This window comes from Herpailurus yagouaroundi, unplaced genomic scaffold, assembly GCF_014898765.1.
Source record: "Herpailurus yagouaroundi ecotype Mexico unplaced genomic scaffold, PumYag 139, whole genome shotgun sequence".
Lineage (NCBI taxonomy): Eukaryota > Metazoa > Chordata > Mammalia > Carnivora > Felidae > Herpailurus > Herpailurus yagouaroundi.
In genome coordinates this window covers 19,612,702-19,633,284 of record NW_024412394.1, presented here as the reverse complement: position 1 = coordinate 19,633,284, position 20,583 = coordinate 19,612,702, and the positions used below count along the sequence as shown (strand labels likewise).

At 40.7% G+C, this 20,583-nt stretch overlaps 2 long non-coding RNA genes and 1 pseudogene across 2 annotated transcripts in view; 1 reads left to right on the top strand and 2 right to left on the bottom strand.

Annotated features, from left to right (window-relative positions):
- LOC121029600 (uncharacterized) overlaps positions 1 to 16,855 on the top strand; it is a 17,505-nt gene extending 650 nt beyond the window's left edge. Inside the window, exons 2-3 of the long non-coding RNA XR_005789799.1 lie at positions 15,570 to 15,573; positions 16,735 to 16,855. This is a non-coding gene — a long non-coding RNA (uncharacterized LOC121029600). The remainder of the gene's footprint in view (positions 1 to 15,569; positions 15,574 to 16,734) is intronic.
- LOC121029599 (uncharacterized) overlaps positions 1 to 20,583 on the bottom strand; it is a 51,680-nt gene extending 31,097 nt beyond the window's left edge. The window contains exons 1-2 of the long non-coding RNA XR_005789798.1: positions 19,723 to 20,583; positions 813 to 899 (exon numbers count right to left, since the gene is read on the bottom strand). This is a non-coding gene — a long non-coding RNA (uncharacterized LOC121029599). The remainder of the gene's footprint in view (positions 1 to 812; positions 900 to 19,722) is intronic.
- On the bottom strand, positions 4,949 to 5,654 carry LOC121029597 (dihydrofolate reductase-like; annotated as a pseudogene).

The window sequence follows — 20,583 nt, the reverse complement described above, 5'->3', positions numbered from 1 at the left end:
AAAAAAAAAAAAGAGGTTAGGGTGGGAGAGAGCCAAAGCATAAGAGACTGTTGAGAACTGAGAACAAACTAAGGGTTGATGGGGGGTGGGAGGGAGGAGAGGGTGGGTGATGGGTATTGAGGAGGGCACCTTTTGGGATGAGCACTGGGTGTTGTATGGAAACCAATTTGACAATAAATTTCATATATAAATAAAAAAAATAAAGTTATACAATACTTAAAAAAAAAAATAAATAAATAAATAAATAAATAAATATGCAAATAAATAAATAAATAAATAAAATATGTATTTTTTTAAATTTCAGTTGGAGATTCAAACGAGGTATTTAATCTCAAATGCTGCTGGGCAGTACCCCAGTGCTGACCCCAGAGCCTCTTGGGAAAATCCCCCCCAGGTGCACTCCTCCATTCATAGGATCACCAGCTTCCCTCTAGATCATACTCCATCTCTTCCTCTTTCAAACTCCACATCTGGGCAATCCTAATTTGGTCTGCAGGACCAGGTCCAACTATTTCCTCTTCTACCTACTGGTCAAGGCATATCCCCTGCCCCCCGATTCCTTTAGAGTTTAGCTCTTTTGATTCTCGGTAAGTCTTTCTTCTCTCAGAACTCTCTGTTTTTGCAGATCCAAAGCTTTCTTTCAAAAATCTGTGTTATGGAAAATTGTTAAATATGTTTAGAAATTGAAAAGATAAGCACTATATTTCCTCTTTGCTTTCTTGCTATAACAATCCTGATCCTTTCTTGAGGAAAGGCGACTTCTGAATCAGTGGGGATGCTGAGCGTGAGCGCAAGGGAACAGCAAAACAAACCTTGCTCTGTGACTCCCAGTTGTGTCCTACACCACACATGCCTTGGGTGCTGGGGGGTCTTTGAGACCAGTTCCACAGCCAGACTTCCTAGTTACAGGAGAAAATAAATTCAGATTTTGGGTGTAAGACAGTCTGAGTTGAATTTACTTTACAAATGAAACTCTCAACTAATCTGATGGTTAACTGGATGTTGGACTGTTCTGAACCCCTTTCTCAAGATGTTAGGAGTAGGGCCCCAGCGAGCTCCAACGCCTATTTATTTGGTGGAAAAAATCAACCAGCAAAAGCGGTTTGGGACACTTAAAGTGTGATTTTAGATTTGCACTTGACTTCAAAAGAGAGGAAATTGCCAAAGGTCACGCCCTGGAAACACAAAATCAGTTATACTTCCTGGAAGACAGAGCAGGAACAACCATGGTCCGCCACTTGGTGGCAGCCTAGCTCTATATCAAGTAGACAGCTGGGTGATGGCTGAGATCTCTGGGAACCAGGGTGAATTCATTAAAATGGGATGGGCTGTACTTCTCATTCCTGCTTTAACCTTGGATAAGGTTATATATTAGAAGTATCTTAAGTAAGAGTTAAAAGAAAAAAAAGCAAAGCATTGTGGGGGTTTTTTGTTTTGTTTTGTTATGGTCTTAAAATCCATGTAAATGCTCTGGGAATATTTTTCTAAATGCCCGGGGCCTTGCTGTTCCACCAGAATATTAGTTCTCTCTTATTTTTTTTCTTTAGCAGACTTAGGACAAAATGCCATTCAAAAATTATCTCCTTTTGGGGCGCCTGGGTGGCTCAGTTGGTTAAGTGTCTGACTTCAGATCAGGTCATGATCTTACCGTTAGTGGGTGTTGAGCTCTGTGCTGACAGCTCAGAGCCTGGAGCCTGCTTTGGATTCCGTGTCTCCCTCTCTCTCTGCCCCTCCCCTGCTCGTGCTCTGTCTGTCTGTCTCTCTCTCAAAATAAATAAATATTTAAAAAATTTTTAATATATCATTTTTCCTGACTTTCTGGATAGCCAACATTAAGTCCTTCCGTTTTTTTTTTTTCTTTTTTAAAGATTTACTTTCATTTTTATTATCTGTTCCAGAGTGAGAGCTGCTCCCAGATTTTGAAGGACTTTTTGCATCCTTTGGGTGTTCTGCTGGTTGTTCTGCACCCCCCCCCCAGATAATCTCCTCCTTAGAAACAAAGGTTGCATGCCTCAGCGTCCCTTGTTACCTTCAGAGACACGTTTCCTTTTCATGTTGAATGCAGAGTTAGCATCAGAAACAAACATTCTAAGAGATGCTATAACAGAGAAACATCTGCCACTGTAACTTACCACCAAGATGAGTATCTCAGACACTGCTGAATGGCTGACTCAGGTAAGGCACCTTGAGGTCACGAGTTGGTCCTTAAGGGACCGCCAGGGGGTGACAGGAGAAAGCCACCACTGTCCTGAACCACCCACCATCTGTGGGGTGAAAGGTGGTGGTAGGAGCAGTGATGGGAAAAAGGGTGGGGCAGTTCCAAGGCCACACACAGGGAGGGTGAAAGCACTTTTACAATAAGAAACTTTCTTTTCCACGTTAAAAAAAAAAATTGGTACACTAGTCCTCCCTTAACCAAAGGGAGACATTCTAAGACCCCCAGGTGACTGAAACCGCAGATAGTACCAAACCCTATAGATACTGTTTTTTTCCTGTACATACATACTTATGATAATGTTTAATTTATAAATTAGGCACAGTGAGAGATGAATAATTAATAAAATAGAAAAAATATGACAATACACTGTAGTAAAAGTCATGTGAATGTAGTGTCTCTCTCTCTCTCAAAATATCTTATTGTCCTATTCTCACCCTTCTTCTTTTTCTTTTAAAAATTTTAGTTTTAAGTAATCTCTAACCAACATGGGGCTCAAATTTACAACCCTGAGATCACATGCTCCACTGATGATCCAGCCAGGTGCCTCTCACCCTTCTTGTGATGATGTGAGATGACAATAAGCCCATGTGATGCGATGACATGAGGTGAATGACGCAGGCACTGTGATGTAGCATTACGTTACTGCTGACCTTCTGACAATAAGTCAGAAGAAGGATCCTCTACTTCTGGACCACACTTGACTGTGGGTAACTGCAACCTTAGAAAACAAAGTCATGGGTAAAGGGGGACTACTATATACATTCATTATAATTATTGATAAATTTGTATTTATTCCTTTCATCTTCTTTTGTGGTCTCATTGTTATTCTTTTCATGTTTCTTTTTTTCTCCTGATGTCTTTCAGATTATTTCTTTCCATTCTACTATTTGTACATTATACGTTCTATTTTTTTATTCTTTTGGTGGTTACCTTTAAAATTATATATATATATATATATATATATATATATATATATATAATTTAGCAAAGCTTCAAATAAAATAAAATATGGATTCTGCTTCCAAAAATGACAGGAATCCTAAAATTTTGTACTTTGAATCACTCTTTCTTAGTTGATAATGTTGACTGACTGTTCACTGTCCAGTATTTTAGTGCTATCTTTTTAATTAGAAAACGGTTATTTTAAAATGTGGTAGTAAAAATATGTAACCTCTCTGTAAGTGTGCATTTCATGGATAATTATTCTATGTTCTAGGAGTGTCTTGGGTGGCTCAGTCGGTTAAGTGTCTGATTCTTGATTTTGGCTCAGGTCATGATCTCACGGTTGGTTGTGGATTGAGCCCCTCATCAGGCTCTGCACTGATATCAGGGAGTCGGCTTCAGATTCTCTCTCTCTCCCTTTCTCTCTGTCCCTTCCCCTCCCCGCTCACTCACATGAATGTGCATGCATGCTCTCTCTCTCTCTCTCTCTCTCTGTTTCTCAAAATAAATAAATGTGCATCTAAAAATTATTTTATGTTCTATATCTGATAATTTTAATATCTGAAATCTTTTTTTTTCCCCTTAGGTCTATCTCTTTGTTGTTCAGGATTAGTATTTAGAAGTGGAAGCTCAGCTCTGGGTCCAAACCCAGAATAATTTTAATTTTAATCGATATTGTTAACTTAAACTCTAAAAAAGTTGTATTAATTTACAAGGCAAAAACTCCTCTTTCTTTGGTTACTAAACAATCCAAATCTTTGCTAACTTGATAGGAAAACATGTTTTAATTTTCACTTTTTAATTCAGTGAAGTTTAATTTTGTTTCCAACTTCATAATTTTGGTTTCTAGCATTATCTAGTTTCAGTTCATTACCTTTTCAGTTTCTAATTTTAGCCATATGCTTGTTTTAAGTCACTCTTTTTTGTAGAGAACAATTTATTCTTCTATCATTGTAACATCCATGGAATCTCACAGAAGATCAGAGACGGAGTTTTTAGAGGTCTCAGACCTTTTCTTTTAACCTTCAAAAAGGCAGTGTCCTACCTGCCTCCTTACTATCCCAGTGGAATATACCAGAGTTCCCTCAACTTAATGATTGCCTGAATGAACAGAACCTTTTTTGAGAAGAGTGAAATGCATAGAGAATTCAAAGTCCCTATTTTGATTTCATTTTCTTTTAATATCTGAGTTTTATCTTTGTTTATAACCCATGTCTGACCTTTGGACAAGTCTGTCTAGTTCTATCTCTATAAGTCCTGGTTTCAACTCATGCTCTCAGGGAATTTTTTCACTTGGGTTTTTGAAAGATACGCTACTGTAGGCAGGTGCTGGTCCTTGATGGGCATCATACAGCTATAGCAAAAAAAGGTTTCACAAATGGTTATCTGATATGGTCTAGTTAAAACTAATCTTAACTATAGTCTAATTAGGATTAACTTCAAAATCTCATTGCTTAGAAATAATTACCCATTGGGGCGCCTGGGTGGCTCAGTCTGTTGAGCGTCCAACTTCGGCTCAGGTCATGATCTCGTGGTTCGTAAGCTCGAGCCCCGCATCGGGCTCTGTGCTGACAGCTCAGAGCCTGGAGCCTGCTTCGAATTCTGTGTCTCCCTCTCTCTCTGCCCCTCCCCTACTCATGCTCTGTCTCTCTCTGTCTCTCAAAAATAAATAAATGTTAAAAAAAAACATTTTTTAAAGAAATAATTACCCGTTGACCTAAAGTCACAAAAGTCTTTTTTTCTAATATTAAAAATATATATAATTGGAGGGGAGGGGTAACAACTAACTTGAAATAAACCAGAAAACACCTTCACATTAATTGTTCTCATACACTTCAAATTTGTACTTAATGACTTTCTCCTCCTGGATATCAGAAAGAACACCTGGGTATTCTGGGAGAAGTTTATATTTCTCCAAATCAACTTATGGAAAAAATGTGTCACTTTCAAATTCCTGCATAAGCCTTGTCACAAGTAGTCTAAGATGGCCTGGCCTGTTCATGGCTTCCTTATAAACAGAACTGCCTCCCACTACCCAAACCATGTCCACTTTATGTGCTAATTCTGGCTGCTCAATAAGTTTTAAGGCATCATCCAGACTTTTAGCAAGAAAATAAGTTCCTTGTGGAGGTTCCTGGAGGTTCTCTACTGAGAACTATATTAATTCTGTCCTTTAAAGGTTGATTCTTCTTGGGAATAGAGAACCATGTCTTCCTACCCATAATCACCAAATTCTGTTTACCTTCTACTGATGAGGTTGTGGTCATTCTTTGGAAATACTTGAATTCATTCCTGAGCGGCGGCCAGGGCAGGTCCCCATTCTTGCCGATGCCCATGTTCTGGGACACAGCGACGATACAGTTTAGCGGACGAACCATGACAGATGCTGTGAACACCACAGAGCTTGCTCACAGCACTGGGAATCCCGGCGGAGCTTGGCGTGAAATTTTTAACATCTGAGATCTTACCAGGGTCTTGAACTGGTGTTTGTTTTTCTTGGTTTTGTTTTGTTTTGTGGTTCTGGTGAGTCTCACTCATGGTATATATGGTTTCTTAAAGCACCTATTAATCTTTTTATTATAAGCTTAGGTTTTGAAAACCTGTGGGAACTTGTGGGAACTTGACTAAGGGTAATTCTCTCCAGAGAGGGTGTGCCAGGGCTGCCACTAACCTGGGATCACTTCATTTCTAGGTTTGGGGTGTCCCTGACTAAGTGGGTAGTGTGGATTGGAATCCCAGATCTTCAAAAAGGCAGGCCTCTGACTAGAGGTCTTTAGAGAAGAAATTGTTATTGTCTTTTTTTTCCCCCACCAACAGTTTTTTTGTTTGTTTGTTTGTGTTTTTTGCTTTTGCTTTTGTTTTTGTTTTGGTGGTGACTTTTGCTGGCAGGCAGATTTTTTTTCCCAGCCTACCCCTTCATTTCACTGAGAATGTGACGTCTCCGGGTATCTTGGCTGTGTGGGGAGCTGGGAGAGTCTCAGGGTTAGCCCTACTTCTATGTGTTTCTGGTTTTTTTATGTTTAAGATTTTTGCCCTTAGAGCTTACCTTCAGATCTTAGAAGTTCAGCAAAGCATCAAAAGGTATATTTGCTAGAATTTATCCTTCACATGGACAGTTTTAATGGGATGGCATTTCAGAACAAGGTCCTCTTCTCTCTCTTGTAGCTTCTCTGGCCTACTCTGCACCCCCTCCCTGTCCTCTGGGAGGGCTTTGGGCCTGGAATCCAACACTAAGAGGCTGCATCACTTCACTGAGTAACATTTGGATGACAGTGGCCTTGAAATAACCACATAGCCAAGGCCAAGATGATGAGGAGCACTGAAAAACAAAAAGATTAAATAAAAAAAGGGGGGGGGGCAAGAAATCCCTAGCCTAAAGGGCCAACACTCCTCTGAAAAATGTAAGAACAAAATGACACTTCAAACATTTCAAAGGTAATCTCAGAGATCATATCACGGCATCACCTTATGCAACCTAATCATGAACATTGTATTAGCCACATTATGGTTTGTGGGGTTTTGTTTGTTTGTTTGTTTGTTTGTTTGTTTGTTTTTTACTGTATCAAGTAGAAGCAAAGATCAGATGAAAAACCCACTTACGTGGGTTAGCGAAAAGCGCTAGAAGGTTTCAGCAAAGCCACAGGACTCCAATACTACTGCTGGAGTGTGGAGTAACACTACCCTACAAAATCCACATCAATATGTTGTCCCTGACCTTCTAAATCCCTCATTTTTCCATTGTCAAGGAGCAAATAAATCATCGCTGGCTCCAGTGACAGGATGGCCAACACACACCTGACATTTTCTGCTAGAATAAATTGTTGCAAATGAGTTGTTAGGCACTAACAACAATTTGCTTCCTAAAAACTGTCAACTCTTGTTCCTATTCCAATTTTCAGGTTTACAAGGTAGAGAGAAAACTATGAGATGGGAGTCACATTTTACTGTGATCAGTATAATCTTATTCTAAGGGGTAGCAATTCCAATGTCAAATGACATTACTTCAAGTCCAAACAAGTGGACCTTGTTGGACTTTCAAGATAATAAATGAAAGCCTATATAGGAGAAACTTATTCTGAAAGATCATTACCCCTTGCCTAAAAGTCCTCTGTCTTAAGATTAATGAAACATGAAAGCAACCACTATTTCTAATGAAGGTTTCACCTAAAATAACCAATCAAATGAGAATCATGTGTCACTTACATAGCATGTTGAGTGCAGATGACATTATATAATTTTTTTAAATAATAAATCATAAAGTAGTCTCTCTTACATGAGCTGTGCAATGTTCTGAATACTTTCTCTGACACTCAGAAGTAGTCTGTGGAAGCCTCACTCATCAGTATCACTGACATCTGAATAGAATGAGCCCCTCTGATAGTGGGCTAGTCCAGTGGGCTAGTCAAGAGAGGTGACCATTAGCCAGATTGTTCAGGCCAAGCCCTGGGACCTTCACACGGACTCAGACAAGTGCAGAAGGCTATTCTCAGTCATAGAGAGACCTCGAGATGTACCCAGGCTCCTGGGAAGTCCAAGCATATGCCTTTACAGACTTCAATTTTCCTAGTACATATCTGGACTTTTGGTGAAATCTAGGAACAACTGAAGCTCAGCTTAGAGCCTGAACCCAAACCCAAACTAGTGTCTTCTACACACACACACACACACACACACACACACACACACACACACACACTTCCAGTACTTCCAGAGCTTATGAAAGTTCCAATCGCAGTGCTATAATTTTATGTTTGCTTCTCCTTCATCTTTCTCTGCCTCCTCTGTGTCTTCAGAGGCCGACCTTTATTTTTTTTTAATTTTATCTACTTATTTATTTTGAGAAAGAAAGACAGTGAGCGAGTGCAGGGGAGGGGAAGACAGAGAGGAGAGGGAGAATCCCAAGCAGGCTCTGCACTGTCAGCACGGAGCCCTACGTGGGGCTCGAACCCACGAACCATGAGATTATGACCTGAGCCAAAATCAAGAGTCAGATGCTTGGGGCACCTGGGTGACTCAATCGATTAAGCATCCAACTTCGGCTCAGGTCATAATCTTCGGGTCAGGTTCATGTGTTCGAGCCTCACCTCAGGCTCTGTGCTGACAGCTCAAAACCTAGAGCCTGCTTCGGATTCTGTGTCTCCCTCTCTCTCTTCCCCTCCCCACTCGTACTCTTTATTTCTTTCTCTCTCTCTCAAAAATAAATAAGCTTTGGGGGAGAAAAAGTGTCAGATGCTTAACCATCTGAGGCCCCCCCAGATGCTGACCCTTAGTTTGCATCATCAGGGTCCCTTTGCCTTCTGGCTTCTGGGTTGGGTTTGACCAGTGGAAACATATGCGGGATATCAGAGGTTGGAAAGAGAAAGAGGAGGAGATATTTACTGTCTCTGCTTCTTTCCTGTGTCCATGGTTCTTCATTCTGTAGTCATAGCTTTGGGTAGGTGATCTACCTTCCAAGGTTCCAAGCTCTCTCAAGACTTGATAACACAGTTACCTCCCTTTGCCCCTTAAGGACAAAGCATATAAAAGCTTCTGTCTATGGCTAGTCCCTTGGTGCTCCACCCTCCTTTGCTGGTTCCCTTAATTCTGTCCCCCCAGAGTTTCTTCATTAAACTCTCAGTTAAACCCTATGAGGTTGTTGGCTTTCCCTGTTGGTATTATGACTGATATATACACCTTCCCAAAGATTGGTTTGAACTCCAGAAAGTCTTATGGTCACATGTTCACTGCTGCCCAGGCATTCCTTCCTCTTTACTTTATATATCTAAACAAGAAATAGCCTTTTTACTGGTTTCTAAACAAAGCAAAATTTAAAACATAACCAGTCACTTATCAACTTTACTGGAAAGTTGGGGGGCAATGGAAGTGGTTATATCACACGCTACGCAGTTAATAAATTAAGAATCCACATTAGTCACAAATAGCCAAGTGTTTTGGACCATAGACTCTGGAGTCAACCCTAATGACTAAAAGCCGTCTCTACCACTTTCTAGCTCCTGTGTAATTTTAGGTGGTTCCTAATTTCTCTGGACTTTCCTTCCTTCCTTCCTTCCTTCCTTCCTTCCTTCCTTCCTTCCTTCTTTCCTTCTTCTTTCCCCCTCTTTTGTAAATTGGGGTGGCCATAGTTCCTACCTCCTAGGATTGTTGTGAGGATTGAACAAGTTAGCATATACAAAATTCTTAGACACCCGACCATAGGCATTCCCCAGAATCTTCTCAGGTGGGTTTCCTGGTTTCTCTCAGGCCTTTTATTAAATTGCCACCCTCATTTTGCCAGTTTTCCATTCATTCCTCTTTCCCTCCACTTGTCTTCTCCAGGGCTGCCTCAAGGGTAAGGGGGTGGAGAGGAGGAACAAATTTCTTGCCAGGGACTTATCTATAGAAACAATTTGAATAACTCAAAATCAGCATGTCAGCCCCACACCGGCTGCCCAATGTCATGCAATTCTATGTGAGAAATACTGAGCAAGATAGTGGAGATGATCCACTTGTCAAGCCTCCAGTTTGGAACTGGGGCCCAGCCCAGGGCCCCCAGAAGATCCCATAAGCACAAAGTCCCCCATGCTCATCAGCACTTAACAACCCCACATGTGGACAATGGGGGGAAGTGGGGGTAGAGGATCAGAGAGTTCCTCAAAAGAGAGAAAAACAGGCCAGAGCCCATGGGGAACCAAGGGCTCTAAATAAGTCCTGGTCTGGGATCAAGACACCCCACCCAGAAGATTCTGGCAACCCCATCAATCCCAGGCACTGGAGGATGACTTAGATGGTTTTGAAGAAATTAGCAGAGCATAGGGGCCCCTGAGGTGCTGGCCTGGGCTTCTCCTCAGTTCCTTCCTTCTGACTGCCTCAAGGGGTCTTCTGCCTCTATAAGGCAGAGTAATACTGAGAATAAACTGAGGGTTGATGGGGGGTGGGAGGGTGGGAGGGTGGGGGTGGACATTGAGGAGGGCACCTGTTGGGATGAGCACTGGGTGTTGTATGGAAACCAACCCTACATAAAACCCTACATATTAACATATGTATTAAACCCTACATAAGGTTTTAACATATTAAACCCTACATAAGGTTTGAACCCTACATAAGGTTTGAACCCTACATAAGGTTTTAACATATTAAAAACCCTACATAAGAACATACACTAAAAAAAGTTAGGGTTTTAGCCACACTTCTAGGGGCTTCCATGTATAACATCAGTCCCCTCAAGTTGTAGATTGTGATTCTGCTGTTTGATTTGCCCTCCCTTCATTTAGATCACTTCCAATTTACCCTGGGAGAAGGGAAAATTGGGAGCCCACAGGAACAAGGTCTCCCAGGCAAGGCTTTGGGCTGTGAGTTCATAGAGAAAGTCCAGGGTGACGTTATGTGTTTGGTGAGTACTCAGTTTGTACCATGATAATACCAAGAGTCCCTGGGAACTATGTGTTCTCTGAAGAGTTGGGAAACCTGGAAGCCCCTTGGCACCATTTTATTATTTCCTTTATTAAGTTTTTTCATTTTAAGTCCAGTATTGTTAATAATAGTGTTGTATTTGTTTCAGGCGTACAAAACTGATTCAACAACTCTATACATTTCTCAGTGCTCATCATAAGTGTACTCTTTAATCCCCTTCACCTATTTCACCCATCCTCCTGCCCACCTCCCCTCCATTAACCACCTCTTTGTTCTCTGTAGTTAGGAGTTTGTGTCTTGGTTTCTCTCTCTCTCTCTCTCTCTCTCTCTCTCTCCCCCTCTCTCTCTCATTTTCCCTGTTCATTGGTTTTGTTTCTTAAATTCCACATATGAGTGAAATCATGTGGTATTTGTCTTTCTCTGACTGACTTTCACTTAGCATTATGCCCTCTAGCTCCATCCATTCTATTGCAAATGGCAAGATTCATTCCTTTTTGTGGCTGAATAATATTCCATTGTTTATATGTACCGCTTCTTCTTTATCCATTAATCTATCAATGGATACTTGGGCTGGTTCCATAATTTGGCTATTGTAGATAATTCTGCAATAATCAAAGAGGTGCCATGTATCCTTTTGGGTTAATGTTTCTGTATTTTGGGGGTAAATATCCAGTAGTGTGATTATCGAATCATACGGTAATTCTGTTTCTAACTTTTTTGAGGAAACTCCATACTGTTTTCCATAATGGCTGCACCAGTTTACATCCCCACCAACAGTGCAAAAGTGTTTCTTTTTCTCCACATCCTCACCAACACATGTTGTTTCTTGTGTTTTTTATGTTAGCCATTCTGACAGGTATGAGGCAATATCTCATTGTGGTTTTGATTTTCATTTCCCTGATGATGAGTGATGATGAGCATATTTTCATGTGTCTGTTAGCCACCTGGATGTCTTCTTTGGATAAATGTTGATGTCTTCTGCCCAGTTTTTAATAGGAGTATTTATTTTTTGGGTGTTGAGTTCTATCAGTTTTTTATAAATTTTGGGTACTAACCCTTTTTTAAGATATATCCTTTGCAAATATCTTCTCCCATTCAGTAGATTGCCTTTTAGTTTTTCTATTTGTTTCCTTTACTGTGCAGAAGCTTTTTTTTTTGATGTAGTCCCAACAGTTTATTTTTGTTTTTGTTTTCCTGGCTTCAGGAGCCCTATCCAGAAAATTATTGTCATGGCCTATGTCAGAAAAATTACCTGTATTCTCTTCTAGGATTTTTATTATTTAAGGTCTCACATTTATGTCTTTAATCCATTTTGAATTTATTTTTGTATGGTATAAGAAAGTGGTCCAATTTAATTCTTTTGCATGTAGCTGTCCAGTTTTCCTAGCACCGTTTGTTGAAGAGAATTTTTCTCATTGTATATTCTTTCCTCCTTTGTTGAATATTAATTGACCATATAATTGTGGGTTTGTTTCTGGCTCTCTATTCTGTTCTGTTGATCTATGTGTCTGTTTTTGTGCCAGTACCATACTGTTTTGTTTACTACAGCTTTGTGATAGAACTTGAAGTCTAGAATGGTGATACCTCCAGTTTTGTTTTTCTTTTTCAAGATTGCTTTGGCTATTCAGGGTATTTCATGGTTCCCTACAAATTTTAGTATTGTTTGTTCTAGTTCTGTGGAAAATGCTGTTGGTATTTTGATAGGGATTGCATTAAATCTGTAGATTGCTTTGGGTAGTAAGGACATTTTAACAATATCCGTTCTTCCAAACCATGAGCATGGAATGTTTTTCCATTTCTTTGCATTGTCTTCAATTTCTTTCATCAGTTTTATAGTTTTCAGAGTACAAGTCTTTCACCTCTTCAGTAAAGTTTATTCCTACATGTTTTACTATTTGGCAATTGCCGATGAGATTATTTTCTTAATTTCACTTTCCGCTGCTTCATTATTAGTATATAGAAATGCAACAAATTTCCGTACATTTGTTCTATATCATGCAACTTTACTGAATTATTTCATCAGTTCTAGAAGTTTTTTTTGGTGGAGTCTTTAGGGCTTTCCCCTTGACATCATTTTAAAGGCCTGTGGTTTATGATGAAATTTTTTATAATTGTGTTCCTAAGATACCAAGAGCCTTGCTATATATAGGAAGGATCATGTAAAACTTCAAAACATTAGGCTGTATCTGATATTGGCAATTTTACACGTTTAATCTCTATAGGTGGCATATGGCTATGAATTTGGCCAATTGAACTTTATGCTAAAAATCATGCCTTAAAACTTTTCCAATCTTTATATTTCTCATCCTACTTGATAACATACTTTCATTTTTGAATCTCCAACCCCCTACCCCTCAAAATAGGTTATCAGGCAGACCATTTGTTCCCTTCAATTCTATTTTTAGAGTGGATTTCCTTTGGACAGGGTCAATAGAGCAGCTGCCAGAGCTGATGTCTATTCATCTGTGGCAAAAAAAAAAAGAAAGAAAATAAAAGAAAAAAGAAGAAGAAGGAGAAGAAAAAGAAAAGAAAAGAAATAAATAAAAACCTTCACAAATGAGGGGACACCAATGCCCTCCCTGAGCCACTCCAAATTCAGCTCTAAGTGATGAGCCCTGCTGGTCAAGAGATGCAGAGTGCTTTTCTCCTGAACCAGTAGGTGCTGGATTGAGGAATATGTATAATATATATGTGGGTATAAAACAACGAAGAGGACTAGCAGTTAGTATTAAATATTACTTTTTGAGGATACATCATCAGAAAGTATTAAAGAATAGAAGGGAGGAATTTACCTATGCTTTGTGCTAGGTTGAATCAAGGAGGAGTCAAATATATGTTCTGCTCTCAAGGAGTTAATGGGTTGAGACACAAAGTAGCAAGTGATGAATTTTACAATATAACACCTAAGATTTATTTTTTTAAGTTTATTTATTTTTGAGAGATAGAGTACAAGTCAGGGAGGGGCAGAGAGAGAGAGGAAGAGAGAGAGAGAGAGAGAGAGAGAGAGAGAGAGAGAGAGAATCCCAAGTAGGGATTCAACGCAGGGCTCGAACTCATGAACCATGAGATCATGACCTGAGCAAAAGTCAGACGCTTAACCTACTGAGCCCCCCATAACACCTAATATTTTTGCATGCTTACCATGTGCTTTAACCTACTTCAGCTCACCTCCCAATCACTCTGTGAAGCAGGTTGCTGGGAAAACGGACAAGAACAGCAAGAATCAAGCAGTTACCAATAGATTAAGTGACATTATAAATGTGAAATTTTGTTTCTTCGTTTCCAAGTCACAGACTGTGTGAAGTAAATTTCAATACTAGCTAGATGGGAGCTCAGGAGAGGAAGACATGTGCTCCACTTGCTGGGTGTTCTGTAACCCAACCTGCTCCTTCCCCCTGCCAGCCGCAGCCCCAGCAGGTCGACTGTGCCCCTGTGGCCAACCCACAGGATCCAAGACCATTCTGGGCACTTCCCTCAAATGGCCATGAGCAGCGCGTCGGTTTGAGTTTCTGAGATGAGGGACAGAAGTAAAGGCCCAATCTGGAGCCAGAAAGGCAGGTAGCCAGCAAAGGTTGCTTCATACGAGGTAAATGTTTAGCTCCAATTCAAAGTCCACAGTGAGCTATTTTTACCCCTGGCTACCTTAAAGGAACCTCATTTCTTCCCAGAGAGTAACTCAGGCATGGAGAATCTGGCCCACCTAATGTAACCTCAAATTATATTAAAATGCTTTCAATTCATGAATGGCTTCAGGGCAGAGTCTCTCAAATAATGAATCCATCCATATGCCTCCTCTCTATGGACGGTATTATTTTTAGATTTTGCTTCCCATGTAAACCTGAGCGATAAATTAGGGGCAGAGACCCTGCCTGTGGTCCTCAGTATCCCCCAAGGCACATGGCCGTGCTGGGACACATAACACAAGTTCAATGCATCTTGGCAGCATTTATTGCAAAGACGTAAATCTTAATTTATTATGGTGTGCCCTCTTGTTAAGAGGGGAATCAAAGACACTAGTGTGGAGGACGTATTCGATTTTTCCTGGTTGGCAGGCAGAGAGTGAAAATTTCCCTTTACGCTCTCCCTTCACACATTCCCCTCCCCCAGAGCCTGCCATCTGTTCTGGAATATCATCATTCATGCAGGGTTACCCCTAGCGAGCCTTTTTAGACAGTGTTTTGTCATGAACTATAAGTAGTAGTGATTCAAAACAGAGATTAGAGATGAATTTACTCCTCATCCTTTCCTTTGCCCTGAGCAGTACTATACAGAAACACAGTACTTGGTTATACAGCTGAAGAACACCCAAAAGAAGTCCTTTTAAAGTCTTGCAGCCAGCGTATGGACCTCACCCACCAACAGCACCACACACACCATTCATGAAGTCTTTGTTGAGCACCCTGCATGGGCAGGCCCTTGTGGGAGGCACAGGATGAGTAAAATACAGACATTTCTCCATGGAAGTTACAAAACAACATGGGAAATGAACCACATAATTGTAATATGAAGCGGGTCATGATAAAGTGCTGAGAGAAAGATACACACACAGTCATATTGAATAGGATATAGGAGTTCTTGCAAGAGAGCAATTCCTGTGTTTAGGAATCAAGGGAGAGAATACCTTAAAGACATGTGAGCCAGACCAATGCATAAGGTAGGATTTAGTCATGTGTGGTCAGGCCCTAGCAGGGAACAGCAGAAGTAGAGGCATAAGGACGTGTTCAGGAAACAGTGAGCAAGTAATTCGGTTTCATCAGTATGGGGGGCCATCAAGGGGACTAAGAGGAAATAAAAGTTAGACTCCTGTCAGATCAGGAACTATGTCAAATTACAGACTACAAAGTTAGACTTACTCCATGGGAAAGTTTTTTTTGTGCTCAGCAGTGACAGTCAAACTGTGTTTGAAGAAGTCCAAACCACTGCGGGCCCTTCCAGGAGGCGGAGGTGTGAACCTACCTCTGGGTCCTTCCCATATGGAGCCAGAGGGCAAAGGAGTTTCAGAGCATAGAACTAAATGGAGATGGGTACAGTGACATCTGGCAGGGCACATGGAAGATGTCTAGCCCAGCCCCATAGATACTGCAGCTCAATTTCACAGGTTAGCAAATGGAGGCATGAGAGACCATGCTGTCTAAGGCCAAGTAAACTGTTAACTACCAGAGGCAGGATTTGAACTCAGGTGGATGTGATTTCAAAGCTGGTATATTGGGGGACCTGGGTGGCTTAGTCAGCTAAGTGTCTGACTCTTGATTTCAGCTCAAGTCATAACCTCATGGTTCATGAGTTTGAGCCCCGCATGAAACTCTGCACTGATGGCGTGGAGCCTGCTTGGGATTCTCTCTCTCTCTCTCTCTCTCTCTCTCTCTCTCTCTCTCTCTCTGTGTCTCTCTCTCTGTCTCTCTCTCTGTCTCTCTCTCTCTTTCTCTGTCCCTCCCCCACCCTTCTCTCTCAAAAATAAATAAACATTTTTTTTTTAATGGTGGTATTCTTGCATTGTATCAGCCTTGACATCATTGCAGAAATGTTGACATCTCACTTGACAACACAGACATGCACTTTGATTCTCATGGCACCACTCCATTTCAGCAGCCAATCTTGGGGTCATGGTGGCAGAGGATTCAGAATGTTGGAAAATGTTACTGTAAAATGACAAGCTGGGTCTCAAGTTTGGTAAGGAGAAAAATATCCATAAAGGTGCCAAGCATCTATAAAAATGAGGAGTCCAGGGACCAGAAGATGAAAAAAGAAAAATAATAATTATAATAATAGTTAGCATTTTGGTAGGTGCTAGTCAATATTGAAACACTTTACATATATTATCTGAATTTTCACAGCAGCTGATCGAAATGGATGTAATTAATATCATCCCTGGCCCAGAGAGGTTCATTAACTTGCCTAAGTTCACATAGCCAAGAGAGGGGCAGAGGCAGGAAACAAATGCAGGTATTCCTGACTTTAGGGTCTGTGCATAGAACCTTCACAAAATGTCCCTTTGAACGATGTCAAGTAAATAAGGAAAAGACATTTCTTTAAAAATGAAATAAGACTCTTCAGGATTTGGGAGGTTTGTGCTTATTGGAAAATCATATAGCCTGTGGCTATCTAGAGATGACTTTTCCCAAGGTAACCATTCATTGTTTATGTTGGGTCAAAGTCTGCTTTCTTTAAATTTGCCTCCACACGAGAGAAGCAGGAACCCTCTTGAGCTGTTGGTGGAAATGCAAACTGGTGCAGCCGCTCTGGAACTCAGTGTGGAGGTTCCTCAAAAAATTAAAAATAGAACTACCCTACGACCCAGCAATAGCACTACTAGGAATTTATCCAAAGGATACAGGAGTGCTGATGCATAGGGGCACATGTACCCCAATGTTTATAGCAACGCTTTCAACGATAGCCAAATTATGGAAAGAGCCTAAATGTCCATCAATTGAAATGGATAAAGAAGATGTGGTTTGGCTTACATTATATGATGGAATGCTACTTGGCAATGAGAAAGAATGAAATCCTGCCATTTGCAGCAACATGGATGGAACTGGAGGGTATTATGCTAAGTGAAATAAGTCAGCCAGAGAAAGACAGACATCATATGTTTTCACTCATATGTAGAACTTGAGAAACTTAACAGAAGACCATGGGGGAAGGGAAGGGGAAAAAATACAGAAAGGGAGGGAGGCAAACCATAAGAGACTCTCAAATACAGAGAACAAACTGAGGGTTGAAGTGGGGGGGTGGAGAGGGGAAAGTGGGTGATGGGCATTGAGGAGGGATGGGATCATTGTTGGGATGAGCACTGGGTGTTGTGTGTAAGTGATGAATCAAGGGAATCTACCCCCAAAACCAAAAGCACACTGTATACACTCTATGTTAGCCAACTTGACAATAAATTATATTAAATAAATAAATGAATCTAAGCTAAATAAATAAATAAATAAATAAATAAATAAATAAATAAATTTGCCTCCACAAGCTTACCCCCACTGCCTCCCCTCCTCCAGGGCAGTAATGTTAATTCTGGCCACTGCTCATCCCCACGTGTTGCCCAGGTCCACCCCCTTCCTCTCTGTCCTGGAAACCAAGGAGTGCTGCTTCTGTCACTTTTGGGCTAGTAACAAAAAGACCGAGTTGCTTGAAGCAGGAGTTTCAAGGATACACTTAGACATCCCCCCTTTGTCTTCAGTAACAGCATTTTCCTCCCAGTGGATTCAAAGCTTTGAATTTGGAAAATTTCATCTCTCGTGGCATCTCTTTATTGTGGATAGGGATAGTTGTCACTTTGGGGGCATACTGGCTCTTAGTTCTTTATTTGTATTAGCTCATTTGTCCCCATAAATAACCTGATGAGATGATACTATCATTATTGTCAGTCTGCAAGTAAGGAAACAGATTCAGGGAAGTTCATTTATCTCCTGTTTCCTGGTCACTTGACCATTGGAAGCAGGCTGAATCTGTCTTCTTGACTCTGAGAGTTGAGGTAGGACTCATTTACCGTTTACTGGAGCCCTATTAAGCCCCATGATGCTGAATATTAACATGATTATATGTATTCTAGGGTGATGGTTGGTAGCCCCAGTTCTTGATGACATTCCAAAATGCGTGGAACCACATTTAAATCACCTTTAAAAGTCATAGTTGTAGACCTGAAGGCTTACAATCCATGTACCAGGGGCACCGTATTATGTGAGACAGGAAAACTGAACCATATCACTTGCCGACATAAGCAGCACAGTGTCCAAGCTGCCGTGTTGCAAAATCACATTACCTAAAACAGTCGCCACGGACAGGCAGTGATTTGTGGCTCCTGAACAGTACCTTAAATAGCAAGGTCCACGAGACATGTGGTTTAGATTTTTCTTTTTTAAATGTCCACATTCTTAGCAAATGGCCTTATCATATTGAGAACAACTAAGACATTGACCAAACTAGCAATGTTTGATTTTTATTTTTACTTGGTTATGGGCATAGGCGGAAAAAGCAATCTGTTCAGATGAGTAAACTGCTTTGCATACTCAGAAAGAAAAATTCAGACGAACAGAAAAGCAGTAACAACCTCCAATTTGTGAAATTCTCCTTCATGCAAAGTTAAATAACACTCTCTTAGTGCCTTCATCTGATTATTTCTTTAGTATAAATTCCTAGAAGTAGAACTGTTGTATCAAAGGATATTATAGGAAGCCTTATACAGTTGACCCTTGAGCAACGATTTGAACTGTGAGGATGCACTTTCATGCAGATTTAGCAGTATAGTACAGTACTGAAAATGGATTTTCCTTAAGGTTTGATGAACAACATTTTATTTTCTCTAGCTTACTTTATTGTAAGAAAACAATATATAATACATATAGCATGCGAAATATGTTAATTGACTGTTTTGTTATCTGTAAGGGTTCAGGTCAACAGTAGGCTATTAGTAGTTAAGTTTTGGGGGAGTCAAAAGTTATACTGGATTTTCAACTATGTGGGTGGTGGCACTCCTAACTTCCCCACCCCCCCACATTGTTCGAGAGTCAACCGCAATATACTTCGCCCAATTGTCCTCCAGAAACGTGTCTCCCGGCATTTCAGAAGAGCACTGTTTTCCCATGCTCACCCATGCTGGTATTATCCAGCTGTTTTTGAATTTTACCACTGGAAAGTGTTCAAAGTCTGCTTGGTCTATTTTACTTTACTCCTTGGGTCTGCCGTGTACACGGTCTAGCCCCACCTACAGCTCTGACTCCTTTTCGCACTCTAGCTCAATCATGTGCTCAGCTCCAGCTACAGGGGTCTCCTCGAATTTCCTCCAAGGTCTCCTGCCTTCACACAATCTTTGCACATGCTACTTCCTCCTTCTGGAATTTTTCTCCACAAGCTCTGCCTGGCAGACTCTTACTTTTCCCTCAGCTCTGCACTTGACTGTCCATCTCTCTCTCAGGAATGCCATCTGTCTTTCCCACATGAAGATCAGACATGCATGAAGCGCCTATCAAAGTACCTCTAAGTTGAAATTTAACCCACTATATGATTTACTTATTAAGATACTATCTCCACAACTAAAATGTAGCTTTATGAACACATGTCATTTTGTTGTTGCTGTTATCCACCGTATTCTTAGTCTATAAGTGCCTAGGGTGTGCTAGACACCCAACAAATAATATAAGTAAATAAGTGAATATTAAGAAATAAATAGAACTTACCTTCAAGCTGCTGTTACATAGGGAGTATAAGTTAAATTTCACTAAATAAACTGGTTGATGAAACCCTGAAGAGTCTTCTTACTTTCAGAGATTTTATCATGTAAAGAGTTCTCCCTTTAATTACTTGCTACTCTTCTAATTCCTCTTACTATATCCTTCTTTGATGTTAATCCCTAGACCTTTTCCCTTTTTTCCATTGCCCTCGCTCAACCCAACCATGGGTTCCTTCCTAACGCAATGACACATTCTGGGATTCCCACCCCAGTGACCAGGAATGACCTCTTACCAGAGTACTTGACCATCTTCCAGGCTTAGACACAACCTGTTACAGCCTGGAGTCCAAATAAAGAAAAAAATGGTGTGTGTGTGGAGTGCTGAGTGCATAGCACTAACCAACAAACCAACCCCCTCTTCTCCTTACCATCTTCTGAGTGATTTTCTGCCTAAGTGGTCACTTATTTGTGAAACCCTGGGCATGGCTTTGGTAGAAAGAGATGATGACTTAGATTTAGAAGCAATCCAATGGCTTCTTTTTATCATTTCTCCCATCAGAGTAGATCTGTTCAACACTAAACCACAAGTCAAGTTCATTATATATTTGGTATAACCTGAGAACCAACCATATTTTGAGGATTTATGTCAGGGGACTCAAACTAACTGCCTCTAGGCTGAATCAGACCCCGTAAAAAGTTTATATTTGTCCAGAACAGTGTTTAAGTGAATGTGAATGTCTGAGGCAAGGTGTAACCTCTCTAGCCTGCCATGGTGCCTCCACATCAATGTTGTCTTACAGAGTAACAAGTACACCCTTCCCACATGCACATTCACTGTTGGGAGCCCCTGGGATAGAATTCAGCAGAT